The sequence below is a fragment of the Lissotriton vulgaris genome, chromosome 4_1, assembly GCF_964263255.1.
Source record: "Lissotriton vulgaris chromosome 4_1, aLisVul1.2, whole genome shotgun sequence".
NCBI classification, from domain to species: Eukaryota; Metazoa; Chordata; class Amphibia; order Caudata; family Salamandridae; genus Lissotriton; species Lissotriton vulgaris.
The window spans coordinates 994596996-994614417 of NC_141691.1; positions in this window are offsets into that span (position 1 = coordinate 994596996).

The following is a 17422-nucleotide window of genomic DNA, read 5'->3' on the forward strand; positions in this document are numbered from 1 at the left end:
ATTGTCTAGAGCTTCTAGCAGGGTCTTTTGCCATCAGGTCTATCTCTCCGCTGAAGAGCAATTGTTGTATCCTCCTTCGGATGGACAATGTCTCCGCGGTGCGATACATCAATCGATTGGGCGGGACGAGGTCCCGGATGCTGGTGCACATTGCGAAGGAATTCTGGCACTTCTGCCTGGATCGCAAGATCTCCGTGGTGGCGGAATACCTTCCCAGGAAACTCAATCAAGTACCGGATTGGCATTCCCGATTTCTCCGGGACTCCAGCGATTGGAGACTTCATCCATCGCTGTTTTCCCGGATCATGTCGCTACGAGGCCGGTGTCGGATCGACCTGTTTGCCTCGCGCCTCAATGCCCATCTTCCCCTGTTTTACAGTTGGAGACCGGACCCAATGGCCCTGGGGACGGACGCGTTCCTTCATCATTGGGGTCAACAGAGGAATTATGCGTTTCCACCATTTGCACTGATCCCGAGAGTGGCGGCATTGCTGCGCCGACAGGAAGCAACGGTGGTACTAGTAACACCTTATTGGTCGACTCAGTCGTGGTTTCCCACACTGTTGGAATTGTCAATAGACCTTCCCTTCCGGCTCCCAGTCTTCCCAACGCTTCTGCAGGACCCAGTGGGGACCTGCCACCCTCTGGTCCTGCAGAACCAGCTGTCACTAATGGTATGGACGCTCTCAGGAGACATGAACGCCTTGCAGGCCTTTCACGAGAGGCTTCCAGCTTTATCCAGCAAGCGTGGGCTCCTCCACCCGAAAACGATACTCTTCTTCGTGGAAGAAGTGGGTGGGTTGGTGCCTTTCAAAACAGGTGGATCCCGTGGGATCAAATATAACAGAGGTACTGAATTTTTTGTCAGAGTGTGCGACTTCTGGCCTGGCCTACAGGTCGGTGAACAACTTCAGGTCTGCTATTTCTGCTGGTCACGACCACATAGACGGTAAACCTGTGGGGATGCATCCCTTGGTATGTAAGTTACTTAAAGGCGTGAGTGTGGCCAACCCTCCTCGGCCCAGGTATTCCACCATGTGGGACGTTAATATGGTGCTGAATTTGTTGGAATCCTGGCCGGACAATAGTGATTTGTCTCTGAAACAGCTTTCTGCCAAGCTTACTATGCTATTGTGCCTTATTTCATGTCAGAGGGTTTCAGATGTCAGAGCTTTGGATTTGGCTGGGAGGATGTTTTCACCCCAAGGTGTATCCTTTGTCATTACTAGACGTACTAAGACCATGTCCCGTTCAGTTGATTATCCTGCCTTTCCTCATAACGGCAAGCTGTGTGTTCTTCAATGTTTTAAATGTTATGAGGAGCGTACTAGTGTACACAGGGCGGATCCTCTGGGGCAGTTATTGATCTCTATTCAGAAACCGTTCAAGCCAGTCGCTGCTGCTACTTTAGCCAGATGGGTCAGGTGGATCATGTCGGAAGCCGGCATTGATATCTCTGCTTATGGGGCACACTCTGCGAGGGGTGCGATGGCTTCTAAGGCTTACCTGTTGGGTTCCCGCTTGGAGGACATTCTGAAGGCAGCTGACTGGTCCCTCAGATTCAATGTTTAAGGTGTTTTATTACAAACCGATTCCTCATGTTTCTGATGCTGTGATTGACGAGCTTTAACGTGAGCTTTGAACCAGCATAATCAGAAGCCTCCAGTCCTGCCATAGAATACAAAATTTTCTAGCTATCGCGACAAGAATTTTAGATTCTATTAAGGACACGGAGGCGAGGATTATCCCACCCGTTGGGACTGTAATACAACTGTTGTTGTTTACGTGGTTTTACCTAACTGTTTTACCCACCCTTACAACGATCTAGGTTGTGGTGGAAATTTTTCTCAAACTTCCTTTTTATGTTCTAGGAAACGACTCCAACAAGAGTTGAAGATCGCCGGTGCTTTGGCTGCCGCTCCTTCCGGATGGTGGTTTTCCTTTTCTGTTCAAGATTTCTCTGTTGGGACTTCTGCTGGATCTGTTTTCCGTTGCAGTATTAAAGTTTTCAGTGTGTTGAGACTGTTACTGACTTTCGCGCAAAGAAAGAGGAGGCCGGACTAGTGTCCCCAGGATTTATAGACATGATACCTTTGTGATTGGTTGTTGTAAGAGAGGCGTGGTTCAAAGCCTCATGAGAAATGTTATTTTTTACATGTGTACTTTCATTTTCATTGGCTGCTGTTGTTGCAGTAAAGAAATGAGAAAGCATAATCCTCGCCTCCGTGTCCTTAATAGAATCTAAAATTCTTGTCGCGATAGCTAGAAAATTTTGTATTCACTTCCAAATGCATTTAAATAGATGTTACTGGTCAAAGTCTTTGCTTTGCCTCTACATGTCATGCATAGCGTAGAAAGATGACATACCATCATGCAGATGTAGAAAGGCAACACACAATAGGGGAGATCAGAACACCACAAACCTTACATCATGGTGCAGATTTATAAGTTCCTTGCACCCCTGAAAGTCAGCATCAGCTTAACATTTTGTGCGGCTGCTGTAGCGCAATCCATGTGCAGCATATGTGGTGCAAAGGATGCCCAATGCTGTGGCATATCCCCACGGTCTTGCCTCATGAAGAGAGGTGTACCGTCACTAAGAGCTGCCACCGGGGGTGGCACAAATGCACAGGAGATAGTGTACTGGCGTTGCTACGCGTCATTTCATTGGCTGTCATTTAGAATACCAGTCACTCACTCTTGGACCAATGCTGCCTCCTATCCCTGCACTTGCTTTCAGCATGCGTGATGCTTCATGCAGGGTGGTTGTGGGGTCACATGGTGTTTCCATTGATATCCGTGTGCAAATGTACATGTCTTGGGCTTCTGGTGGCGCAGGCTGGCACAGGTCTAGTGTGTGATTGCAGCCTATGCTTTATGTATATCCCATGGTTGCTTCGTTTGCTCTGGGCTCTTACTGCCTTTGTACCTCCTGAGGATGTTGATGTTCCGGTCACACTGAGTCATGGTGGTGTGTAATGCCATATGTGTGCGTTCCCACCAATTGCACACGATTTGTGGATCCTGCTGCAGGTTGGACTGGCTTGAGCCTCCTATGTGGGGAGGCATTGAGATTGGTCGGGGTGGGTCTGACTCCCTACATTGTGTTTGGCAGTGGGGCCTTGCTGCCAGGCCTGGACTGACCGTTGCGGGCACCGGCCAATCCCCCGGTGCGCCGCAAGGGTAGGGGCCGGTTTTGGGCCCCTGGGGTCCCTATTCCCTACAGGGCCGTTTATGCAGCATAGCTGCAAGCTCGTCCCTGTAACGAAGTCGGTTGAAAACCGGACCCGGCAAGGAGCTCTGTTGCACTCCCAACCTCCCCAGGGGGGACAGCCGAGCACTTTGCGGGGGTGGGTTTTGGTTCCCAGTCCGGCCCTGCTTGCTGCGGCTTGCCGGAGATCCCTTGTTGTTTCACATCTGTCTCTGGGTGTCTGCTCTGCTTGTGGGGTGGCTGTGGTGTGTCTGGACCTCCTTGCGTTGGCCTGTCCTCCTACTATGGGTGAGTTTATACCTGGGTTTGGTAGCCCTTGGCCCCTCTGGTTCCATGCCAGTCATGTGGTCATTTTACCAGGAGTGCTGTCCAACACGGGGTGTCCCCATTAGAATCCGGGGTGTGTTTAGGATTACGTGGTGTTTGGCTTCAACTACTGTCTGCCATGGTATTTTAGTGCAGCATACAAAAGGCGGCTTTAGATCTAATAGAGTTTGGGCAGAGTATGTTATGTGTTGTTTGCTCATACCTGTTGGAGCTGGGCGAGCTGAGGCAGAGTCCATGGCCCCTGTGCCCCGTCCTGACGCGGACGGGCGCAGACGGGCAGCTCTTTGGCGGGTCTTAGGCGGGGCTGCGCGCGATCGCTGCACGCGATCGCTGCGCGCTCGGGAAGGTGCGAGGGCTAAATAGCCCTGTGTGCAGCCACTAGAGCGCTAACTGCTCCTAGTGGGACCGGAAGTGCCGCAAATGCCTACCACCCCCTTGCTACAATGGGAGGCGGCAACCAGCGCTGTAAGCGACTGTGGAGGCACAAGAGTGTGGCTACAGGCAAGTGTTGATGCAGAGTAATGCGGGAAATGCGGATTTCAATTTTAAAATAAAACAAATAAAATAAAATATCTTTCATCCAAATGCCATACAGCATGAACCAAAAGCAGAACTAAGATGAGCCACCCACTAAGGGGGAGGTGATGTCAGTCACAGTATTGTGTGGAATCATGAGCATATGAGATGAAGTCCCACAAGGGCTGCCAGATAGCCAGTGTAAACATGCATCACAGTCCAAATAATCAAGCATTGTGTCAAGATACACTCCACACTCATTAGGCTATTTCCTAGTGCTAAGGCAGAGCCATTTTGGTATGTCCCATAGAAGATAGGGCACTGTGAGACGACCATGTACCACTACTACTTCTCACGTGAAATCTCCTCTGATAATTTGCCATTTGTCAAACACAGGTCCTTTCCTCTAAACAAGTATGATCAGACAATGTCATGTTGTATGAAGGTTTAATGATCAAATGTATGATTGTTTGTGACAAACAGTGATGTAATTCATCTCCCATGTCACATTGCAGAGGGCGAGACAGCACCTCCTGAAGAGCAACCTGGACAGGCACTCACTGATGGCCCGGATGTCTACGCTACAATCGACATCGACGACCTCCAACTCCTACTCAATGACATTGCCTCCCCAGCCTCCGGTGCAGGGCAACCCAGTAGCCCTCGGCAGAGCCCACCCTCTGCTCACACCAACGAGCAGCAGGCATCCACCACCCCAGCCACTTCCCTAGGGCCAGATCCAACAGCACGTGCATTCCAACAGCGGATCATAGAGCTCCAGGAACGGTTGGGGGAAAGGGTGGAGGTGGGCTTCCAGCTCATGGCAGCCGAACTCGCAGGCCTACGTGGGTGTCTTACTGACACCCAGGGCCCATTCCATGCTCTCCACCAGTCCATGGCTGACATTGCTGGAGTAATGATCCAGAGGCAACATGCTTTGTCTGCTCAGGGTGGTTCCAGCAATGTCAGCAAGGAACTTGACAACATCAGGAGGATCCTGGAGAGCATGGAGCGGATGCAGGCCCAACATCTGGCTGCCAGGGCTGAACACATGCGCCAGGTTACTGGGATTTACACCGCCCTGCACCTTCTTATCGCCTCCTTGCTGCCACAGGGTTTGGTGCAGATGGATGCTGCAGCAGCCTCCACACCCTCAGCTCCAACACCAGGAGTGTCAGTGCCTCACATGGCTGCTGCCACAACACCCACTGACACCTGTGAGGCACATGAAACCGATGATGATGGAGATGAGGTTGACTGCGAAATTCTGCTGAGGAGGAAGTGGTAGTATCCCTCTGTACCAATGCCCCAGTTTCTTTTGTTTTGCTGCACTCTGAATCATGCCACCCATGAACTTCTTGCACTCACTTTCCCCCGGAACATCATTGGACCCCCCATAGACTGCCATATGAACCCATTCCTTGCCACTTCAACCAGCCTGTGGAGTGAACTATGCCTCTTCCCTTGGACCTGATAACATCTATAGTCTCTGTCTGGCCATCCAACGGGCACCCTCTGCACTAGCCCTATATGCTCACCACGTGTATATACTGTAAATAAATTATTATTTTCCCTTTCATATGTGTATTGGTCAAATGTTGCAAAGGTAATAACTTGCTTTTTAGGATCCGGAGACTGATACCTTAGGAATGTACGACAATGTCAATACGAGCAGTGTACATGTTGAAACTGATCCAGAGATAGTGTAGAATAATGTAGATATGTTTAAACATGTGGTGCCACCATTGCACCAATGCAATGCTATGACATTGTCACAATGTAAATGGGCCATCAGGTAAGGTCATCAATTGGGACATGCCAGTGCGCATTGATTTGCTAAATATGATAGGAGAACGCCCCCTGGACCATGTTTGGATGCAGCAAGTCAAGCACTACTGTCCTTATGTCTAGTAGACCATGCACTGATACATACCACTGCTTGACCTCCATATTGGCATCAAACATTAGAAAGGGTACACACAGTCTGAATAAATAATAGTTCCACTACTGCATACACTGAGTATTCCCTGTACTCACACTGTTATGTGTGTAGTATGTGAATCATGAGTCTCTGGCCCTGAGGTGCAATGAGCATGCCTTTCATCAACATCAATTTTGGGGAAGGGCTGCAGCAGGTGTGTAGTTGGGCCACAACTTACCAACATGGGCCGCAGCTCTGCCTCCTACATGTGTAGGTACAAGTAGGAAGGTAGCTCTGGGCAGCCCCAAGCACGTCTGTACTATTTGTACACTTAGCCACCACACATGCCTCGTCATGTTGGCATATGCCCACATGTGGTCCATGAGTGATGATAGCCTCGTCTTACATGTGCTACTCCCCCATGGTGGGCACGTGACATAGGCCCATCACTTACTGTAAACTTCGCGGTGTGTGCACCTGCATGTGTAATGTCAGATGTAGATGTTACGATGTCACGTAGTGGTTGAAATGCAATGACAGATGTGTCTAACTGGTATCTATGAATGACCCAGGGGTCAGTGTGTATCCACATATACTTGTCTGTCCAGCTGTAGGAGGTGTCTTCACCCAGCCATGTAAAATATTTAGGATGTTGCTGTTATGCATGTCTTGGTGATGGTTATGGTCCATCCGTTCTGCAAAGTATCTGCTCAGCATGGTGATGTTTGGCCTTGTGGATCTGTAGGTGGTAGTTGTTTCCAGGCTGATGTCTTGTGACAGACATACTAATGTTGTACCCACATTAGGCGCAACATCAACTTGTTACTCAAATCAGTCCCATTACTTTTAAAGTGGTCTAAATTATAGGCCCTTTCCCCTATCCACTTTTCACCGCCCATAGCAACATTTCGGGCCATTACATGCCCTATTTGCTGCTCTAATCACATTCCACACATTCATCTTTGAGGCATATGTTCAGGGACCTCATTGACAGTATGGCCATCTGTGCAGATATGTACTTGACATAATACGTCAACAATGAGCTTGGTAATATTCAGGATATGTATCTTATACGGCCCCTGGTTATTTATACGGCACATCTTGTGCGTGCTTCCATGGGAAAAAACAACTGGCTGGTAATCAGGAACATTGTACACATCTTAAGGGTCAGTTTACTGCTGCTACGACGGACATGGTTTGGACAAGTGTCTTGATGATTGGCACCATTGTGTATTGGGATGTTGCAATGACTATTGGCATCATGCACACCATTTCACACACTCCTGATTTGTGTGATTCACACAACATACCCAATCCATTATACATGGATTAGGGAAATGGAGTCAGAATAGGAATGTCATCCTCATCACAAACAGCACCCTAGATTGCTAGTATTTGAACCATGTGACACAACCATTTGACATAGTGTAGCCTACATAGTAGAGTTTCATACATTTGACACAGTGCAGGGCATAACTGTACTGCGTACACATTCCCAACCTCCATTGATAATGGTCTCATCTGACCACTCATTGGGACACGTAACAGTTTGATGGGTACAGTGCCCATGGCAGACAGTAACACATAAAGATGCTATTTTTTTGACAATTTTATTTCACAGACAACACGTGACTGACTCAAGCAAAATAATTGTTGATGATGCGGTTCCTCCGTGCAAGTCCAGCAGCATTTGGTGTGGGGTGTACAGCACCAGCCTCTTCTTCTTCCTCATCTTCATCAGGTGGTTCTGGCACTTGTATCCATGGTGCTTTGGTACGGACACATATGTTGTGCAACACACAACATGCCAGGATCATTTTGTTCACCAATTCGGGACTGTACAGCAGGTTGCCACCTGAGATATCCAAGCACCGGAACCTGGACTTCAAGACACCAAATGTCCGCTCTACAATGGACCTTGTGCGTATATGTGCCGCATTGTACTGTCTCTGGCCAGGGGTGGTGGGGTTACGTACTGGTGTCATCATCCATGTTCCCAGTGCATATCCTTGGTCCCCTGTGACATACAAGGGAAAGCGGAATTAGTCATTGGTTGTGCTGGATGTGTTGTTGATGTGCATGGATTTGTGTGTTGGGATGGATGTCATGTTGTATATCAAGTTGCCCATGTGTTTAAGCAGAAGGCTGTAGTGCATGTTAGCATGTGATTAAGGCTCACTGCTGTGACTCCATCCAACATCATTTTAGTGTGTAGAGGAGTTGCATGTGTGGCTCTTTTCCCATCTGCCACAGACAGTGATCCACCTACTGCACTGTAATTTACCTTAGCTATATAGGTAGCATGACTACACACAACACACCCTTGACCTACTGTGCGCCAGCATTCAGCAATCCTGCTGCAGAACACAACGCATGCTTCTCATGGTCATGGTCTGCAACAAATCACCAGTCAGTTACCCGTTACATGCATGGACCATTGGGGCCTTGTTAGGTTCAACGACGACATCAACTCCAGCATGTGCAACACCATCCACTACCTGTACCGTGTGCTCCTACCTGTCCTGGACTCAAAACTAAATGACATGAGTGCTCATCCGACATGATAAATGTAGCAATATCACATCTCTTATGTTTAAAATCTTTTAGTAATAAGACTTTTTATTATATTGCTTTAAGACTGATATCGATTTGATAAGTCGGGAGCTATATCCCCATGTGGGCATAACAAACGTCGTGGAGTCCTGCCCTGGACTCTGGTATATGCGTTAGTTGTTCCACTTCATTGAATACTGAATCTTGGGACACTTTCCCTTTAAGGAGAGGCATCGGCGGGCCGACACGTCAGCACCGGCAATCCGGTTACCCATATTTAAGGAGGAACGTAGCAGCTGGTCGGGTTAATCACCTTTTCCAACGGCTGCAGGACGCCAACAGATATCCTGAACGTGGCGCCCGCAGGTTGATGCTACTGTTCGTCTTCTACTATATTCGGTAAGCGAGCTGCCCCTTCCTTTGAAAGTGCACCCGCAACTAAATTACCCCCGTATTTGTTAGTAACTGTAGGTTTGTCGTATTTCCACCCACAGTACCAAAGATATTTCCAAGGGACGCCAGCGGATATCCTGAACGCGGCTCCCCCGTTTTAATGTTATCGTTCATCTTTTTACATATTCGGTAAGTTTTGCTGCTTCCGCCCTCGAAATTGCATTTGCAATTTAAATCATCTTTGTATCCATTTATAATTAGAGGCTGGCCTTATCTCTGTTCTTAGTACCGAAGACTGATGGCGGCTGCTTCGTGTACCCAGACATAATCTTCCGTTTTCTAACACACTCAGTAAGATTCTGGCATCTCAAGCACCAAAATTGCATTGCGCAAAATAAACTATCTGTGTATAGAATGGCAATTAGAGGTCCCCTTCACTTTCTTTTTTAGCACTAAAGTTTGACGGACGTTTAATAGTATATCCAGTGCATGCGGACAAGGATAGGCACTTGAGTTACCATACCATCTCAAAGATTGGGAGCGTGTACTGGCTATCTTCCATGTGGTTCTTTTAATCGGTTGGAATCATTATTGCGTTCACATTCTGGGTAAGAAATTTACCTTTAATATACATCGATGCCATATATGTATCGGAGAGATTATAGACATTATAGATACCATGTATACTCGATCTTTAGTGTAAACTATAGCCATTTAATTTTAATTTTGGTTCTTAGAAATCATATTTTGATACATAGTTAGACTTTCATCTGGTCAAGTTATATGTTTAAGGGAACCATTTAGATATTGAGGCACCCTTATTTTCCAATGCATATGTGACGCCCAAGATTAGTGACAGTTTGGTTACAACGAGCTCCAAATTATTGATACGATACTCACTTTTACCATATTTAGAGCCAATTCATAGGCCTAGGATTTGGAACTGTTTTGTATCTACAACAGCTGTGTTCTTACCACTTTAGATAACAAGTTTCGTCGTGTGAGGTACGATTTCACCCAGGCGATAGGAAAACAAAGAGATTATATATCTACCCGGTCTTGATACACATATAAGGAATACACAGTGAACACTCATCTCGTGTTCTCTTTGGTAAGGCAAAAATAATTTAATCCAGCATGCATGCTCATGTATTTTCCATTCTTTACTGTGTGCAACATGAGTCCATTGTCTCAGGTTCAAATTGAAAAAAATCTTCTGTTTTTAATGGTCTCATGTTGAAATATCCTATCATGACCTTTCTCATTAATTCATATACCACTGCTCAAATATAAAATAATTAGTCTGTACCTTATGTAGCTATACTGTTTAGCTGCACGAGTAGGGAGTCATTGGTATGCAAGCACAGTTATATGCACATGTATTGTTATGTTTATGATGGGAGTGTGACATACTCCTTTATGTGTTTTTAATTTATTTTACATATGTCTTTCAGATTGTAGTGTGGCTCCTGAGGAAGGCGTTCTCGTTAAAACGCCGAAACGCGCGTCGATGACTAAAATTGTTTGCCACTGTTTTATTAATTCTTGTGTAACTGTGTTATAAGCATATTATTTGTATTTGATTGACTGTTTATATAATTGATCGGTTTTTATGTTTTTGTATTAAATGTTTTTAACATGAATATGTACACTTAGAAATAAATGCAATCTTGTGTTTTTTAATTGGTTCTTGTGCTTTTCATACTTCTCCTCCCTGGTTGTATCATCAATTTCCTGTTTTTCTCACATTGTCTATTTCCCTGTATTACGAATTCAGTTGTTCAACAGGGGGTCCCTGTTATTTACGTCATTATTCCCACAGCTTGTCTGTGTAGGGCTGTTCTTCCAACTTTTGTGGTTGTTATTTATTGTACCATATTTGAGCAGTGAGTATTAATCCCTCTTTCCCTTATTTCATCCATCCCCTACAGTCATGGCCAACATGAAAACCTTCGGATTCACTGATGAGGAATTTGAAATATTAGTTGGCACAACAATTCCAACCACTAACACTAACTTACCAATTAGAGGCCAGGACGAAGGTAAGAAATTATTAGATCTTAAGAAGAAACTCATCCGCATGGAAGCCCATGGGGAATTCATGTTGGCTTATCTGAAAACAGGAATCATCCCCAATGGGCTTCGTGTACGGAATGTACCAGGTCTTTTCGTGCACCACAGACCGTTTTTAGAAAAATGGAGTCTCATAGCGAATTGTTGTTCTCGGGATTTGATGATATTGATAGTGGCAACATCAAAAGAATTAGCTTCAGAAATAAAAAAAGAAATAGATGAATTAGAAGAGAAGTTGAAACAACTCACTGGAGTTGATGATGCCATTAAAAAGATAGAGGAATACAATAAGGATTTAGAATCATTCAGTAACTATCTTAATAAACGAAAAACAGATAAACTGAATAAAGATAAAAGATTTTATTCAGAGGAAGTTGCATATCCCTACCTACACAAGGATTTCTACCAACAAAACCACTATACCGATGAGTCCAGAAATATCCAACAAAGAGTCAACAATTTTACTGACTCATCTGACTCTGAGGGTGAAGGCTCTAGTTATACATACTATGAATCAGATGGTGGTTTTAATACATATACCAACTCTAGACCCCAGCGACGTCCTTTTTTATCGAACAGAGGGCCTCGACGAGGTCGCCCCAGGGTAAGATTCCAAAACCAGGGACAATCCAGAGGGAACTTCCAAATGAATCAACACTTGCATCAAACACAACATCAACAAGTCCAACACCAACAACATCAACAACAGGAACCCCAGTTTATCAGGGAAACTCGCAACAGGCAATATTGGGGTCAGGGGATGTAATTCCCATTTTTAACTTGTCCGCTAAAGAGTTAGATGGCTCCAGTGAAGCCCTGCTATCGAAAGGTCTATCCTTCGTACCCCACTCATTTGTAAATACCTTTGAGCTTCACAAAGATATAATTGCCTTTTTCAGGAAAATTTGACTTAAAAAGTTTTTTCTAGATAAAGAGGATAATGTATACGATCTAACAACACAGAGACAAAATGAAATTTCATTACCCTCCTCTTTTACTCCTGGTTTAGAACAGTTAGGGCCAGAAGTAGCGGCCTTTGAGTTGGTTGTTATGAAAAAATTGGAAAAAACTTTGGAATACATTCCTAAACCTAAATACAACCTAACTATGAACGAATCACGAGCCCTTAAAGAACTTACAGACAACAAAGAATTAACGATTAAAGGAGCCGATAAGGGAGGAGGAATCGTTGTCCTTAATTCTAGTGACTACGAACAGAATATGAAGAGTATGTTAAGTGATAGTTCAACTTACCTACAAATTAACTGTAATCCTATTAACACCATTATCAAAAAAATCAGTACTCTGACTAATGATGCTTTATCAAATGGTGATATCAACATTAAAGATCACGAATTTTTAAACACAAATAAATTCAAAACTGCCTGTATCTACGGTCTTCCAAAAATACATAAGAACTCAGAGAATCCTCCGTATAGACCAATAGTGTCAACTATTGGCACCCCCACAGAATCTCTTTCTAAATTCGTTGATCATTTTTTAAGACCTCACATTCCAAAAATTAAATCTTATGTTAAGGACACTTGCCATATGATAAATACAGTAGAAAACTTAGATATCACACCAGGGAGGGATATACTTGTAACCCTTGATATCGAATCCCTCTATAGTAACATACCGATAGATGAAGCGATTAGAGCAACAGACTGGTTTATAGATAAACACAACATCATATGTCCCAAGAAATTCTTAATAGATTGTCTGTTCATTGTTCTAACAGAGAATGTCTTTGAATTCGGTGAAGATACCTATCGCCAACTAAGGGGTGTCAGTATGGGGGCCTCGGTTGCTCCATCGATAGCCAACATATATATGTCCCGCTTTGAGGAACGCTTCATAGACAATGAATAGCACCCTTTTTTGAGTCGATTTCCCATTGGTCCAGATACATCGATGACATCTTTTTTGTCTGGACCAATGGGAAAGATACTCTTCTTGAATTCTTGGAGTGGATTAATTTGACCGACAGCAATCTGAAATTCACTGCGCACCACAATGAGAATCAAGTCGAATTTTTAGATCTCTTAATTCGAGTTAACAATAATAAATTGGAGGTGGATCTATTTGTGAAAAAAACAGCTCGAAATACCCTACTACATTTCAGTAGTTTCCACCCGAAATGTCAACGAGAAAGTATTCCTTTCTCCCAATTTCTCAGGGTCTGCAGGAATTGTTCGAATTTGTCGGATTATGACAAACAAGCAGCAATTATGCGCAAAAAGTTCCGTGATCGTGGATATCCTCACAGATTAATAAGGAATTCTTACAAACGTGCTCGATTTTATGATCGAGACGCGTTATTAACTCCTAAAGATAACCAGGCCAATGATCGTATCGAGTGTGTAACCACCCATTCGACCATGAATGAACGTATAAGGCAGATCATTAATGCCAATTGGCATATCTTGAACTGCAATCCATCTTCCACGTCTGCCTTAGCTAAACCACTATTTGCACACAGGAGAAACAGGAATCTGAAAGACAGAATAGTTCATTCTAAGTTTAACTCCAAATTACCCAATGGTAATCAGACTCAGAGATCACTACTGGCTAACCTACCAGTTCGAGGTACAGTTCCCTGCTCCTCTTGCAAATCTTGTAAGAATATCATGGGTGGTGAGATGTTTACCCATAACGGTTCCACTTTTAAAGCCACTGACTTATGGAACTGTAAAACCACAAATGTGGTTTATTTTATCAGTTGCCCTTGTGGCATGGGCTACGTTGGCGAAACGTGCAGGTCGATCCAGACAAGACTCACTGAACATAGATCAGCCATTAAAACCCAGAAACTGAATGCGCCCTTAGTGAAACATTTTCTTGACTTACAACATAAACCGGAAGATTTACATTGGCGTATCCTAGAAAAGATTAAAACTCCAGATGGTAAAGGAGGATGCGCCATCCGTAAAAAACGTGAAGTTTTTTGGATTTTTGTTCTGGACACACATAAAAGGGGATTAAACAACGAAATTCCCTGGGAGAATGCCATTTGTTTCCAATAGAAATATTATTTTTGTTGGCAGTCTACAGGTTCATTCTCTTTGCGTCATTGATCCAGTAATAGTTAGAAAACTCGCTAAAAATCAAAATGAATTAGTAATCTGGGTGTCTACAGGGGCGCTTTCCTAATACCCCTTCGCATCTCCCAAAGAAAGAATATAAAACCCCTTCCCTTGCCCCTCCCTTTCCATCCTTCCTTTTCCTTATATACATAAAACATCTTGGCAATTGCCCCTATATTAGAATTTCTGAGATAGATTTCTTTATTATGAGGGAACTTCCCCAGTTCAGAAAGGTCCCCCTTTTGCGACTTAAAGCATACCTGTGGTTCATATGCCGATCCAGTCGCATATGATGACATTCTCTATTACTATTACTGGGATATTATTATTCCCTTTTAGGCATCTTCGAGATTACTTAGTATATCCCTGGTGCTGGTAATCATGTGACGATATGGATACACCTTTGTCATATTTCTTTGCCCCTCCTTCACCGCTCTATATACTTATTGCGGTTCACCACTTAAAAAAATATTGCTTTAAGACTGATATCGATTTGATAAGTCGGGAGCTATATCCCCATGTGGGCATAACAAACGTCGTGGAGTCCTGCCCTGGACTTTGGTATATGCGTTAGTTGTTCCACTTCATTGAATACTGAATCTTGGGACACTTTCCCTTTAAGGAGAGGCATCGACGGGCCGACACGTCAGCACAGGCAATCCGGTTACCCATATTTAAGGAGGAACGTAGCAGCTGGTCAGGTTAATCACCTTTTCCAACGGCTGCGGGACGCCAACAGATATCCTGAACGTGGCGCCCGCAGGTTGATGCTACTGTTCGTCTTCTACTATATTCGGTAAGCGAGCTGCCCCTTCCTTTGAAAGTGCACCCGCAACTAAATTACCCCCGTATTTGTTAGTAACTGTAGGTTTGTCGTATTTCCACCCACAGTACCGAAGATATTTCCAAGGGACGCCAGCGGATATCCTGAACGCGGCTCCCCCGTTTTTATGTTATCGTTCATCTTTTTACATATTCGGTAAGTTTTGCTGCTTCCGCCCTCGAAATTGCATTTGCAATTTAAATCATCTTTGTATCCATTTATAATTAGAGGCTGGCCTTATCTCTGTTCTTAGTACCGAAGACTGATGGCGGCTGCTTCGTGTACCCAGACATAATCTTCCGTTTTCTAACACACTCGGTAAGATTCTGGCATCTCAAGCACCAAAATTGCATTGCGCAAAATAAACTATCTGTGTATAGAATGGCAATTAGAGGTCCCCTTCACTTTCTTTTTTAGCACTAAAGTTTGACGGACGTTTACTAGTATATCCAGTGCATGCGGACAAGGATAGGCACTTGAGTTACCTTACCATCTCAAAGATTGGGAGCGTGTACTGGCTATCTTCCATGTGGTTCTTTTAATCGGTTGGAATCATTATTGCGTTCACATTCTGGGTAATAAATTTACCTTTAATATACATCGATGCCATATATGTATCGGAGAGATTATAGACATTATAGATACCATGTATACTCGATCTTTAGTGTAAACTATAGCCATTTAATTTTAATTTTGGTTCTTAGAAATCATATTTTGATACATAGTTAGACTTTCATCTGGTCAAGTTATATGTTTAAGGGAACCATTTAGATATTGAGGCACCCTTATTTTCCAATGCATATGTGACACCCAAGATTAGTGACAGTTTGGTTACAACGAGCTCCAAATTATTGATACAATACTTACTTTTACCATATTTAGAGCCAATTCATAGGCCTAGGATTTGGAACTGTTTTGTATCTACAACAGCTGTGTTCTTACCACTTTAGATAACAAGTTTTGTCGTGTGAGGTACGATTTCACCCAGGCGATAGGAAAACAAAGAGATTATATATCTACCCGGTCTTGATACACATATAAGGAATACACAGTGAACACTCATCTCGTGTTCTCTTTGGTAAGGCAAAAATAATTTAATCCAGCATGCATGCTCATGTATTTTCCATTCTTTACTGTGAGCAACATGAGTCCATTGTCTCAGGTTCAAATTGAAAAAAATCTTCTGTTTTTAATGGTCTCATGTTGAAATGTCCTATCATGACCTTTCTCATTAATTCATATACCACTGCTCAAATATAAAATAATTAGTCTGTACCTTATGTAGCTAGATTGTTTAGCTGCACGAGTAGGGAGTCATTGGTATGCAAGCACAGTTATATGCACACGTATTGTTATGTTTATGATGGGAGTGTGACATACTCCTTTATGTGTTTTTAATTTATTTTACATATGTCTTTCAGATTGTAGTGTGGCTCCTGAGGAAGGCGTTCTCGTTAAAACGCCGAAACGCACGTCGATGACTAAAATTGTTTGCCACTGTTTTATTAATTCTTGTGTAACTGTGTTATAAGCATATTATTTGTATTTGATTGACTGTTTATATAATTGATCGGTTTTTATGTTTTTGTATTAAATGTTTTTAACATGAATATGTACACTTAGAAATAAATGCAATCTTGTGTTTTTTAATTGGTTCTTGTGCTTTTCATACTTCTCCTCCCTGGTTGTATCATCAATTTCCTGTTTTTCTCACATTGTCTATTTCTCTGTATTACGAATTCAGTTGTTCAACAGGGGGTCCTTGTTATTTACGTCATTATTCCCACAGCTTGTCTGTGTAGGGCTTTTCTTCCAACTGTTGTGGTTGTTATTTATTGTACCATATTTGAGCAGTGAGTATTAATCCCTCTTTCCCTTATTTCATCCATCCCCTACAGTCATGGCCAACATGAAAACCTTCGGATTCACTGATGAGGAATTTGAAATATTAGTTGGCACAACAATTCCAACCACTAACACTAACTTACCAATTAGAGGCCAGGACGAAGGTAAGAAATTATTAGATCTTAAGAAGAAACTCATCCGCATGGAAGCCCATGGGGAATTCATGTTGGCTTATCTGAAAACAGGAATCATCCCCAATGGGCTTCGTGTACGGAATGTACCAGGTCTTTTCGTGCACCACAGACCGTTTTTAGAAAAATGGATTCTCATAGCGAATCGTTGTTCTCGGGATTTGATGATATTGATAGTGGCAACATCAAAAGAATTAGCTTCAGAAATAAAAAATAAATAGATGAATTAGAAGAGAAGTTGAAACAACTCACTGGAGTTGATGATGCCATTAAAAAGATAGAGGAATACAATAAGGATTTAGAATCATTCAGTAACTATCTTAATAAACGGAAAACAGATAAACTGAATAAAGATAAAAGATTTTATTCAGAGGAAGTTGCATATCCCTACCTACACAAGGATTTCTACCAACAAAACCACTATACCGATGAGTCCAGAAATATCCAACAAAGAGTCAACAATTTTACTGACTCATCTGACTC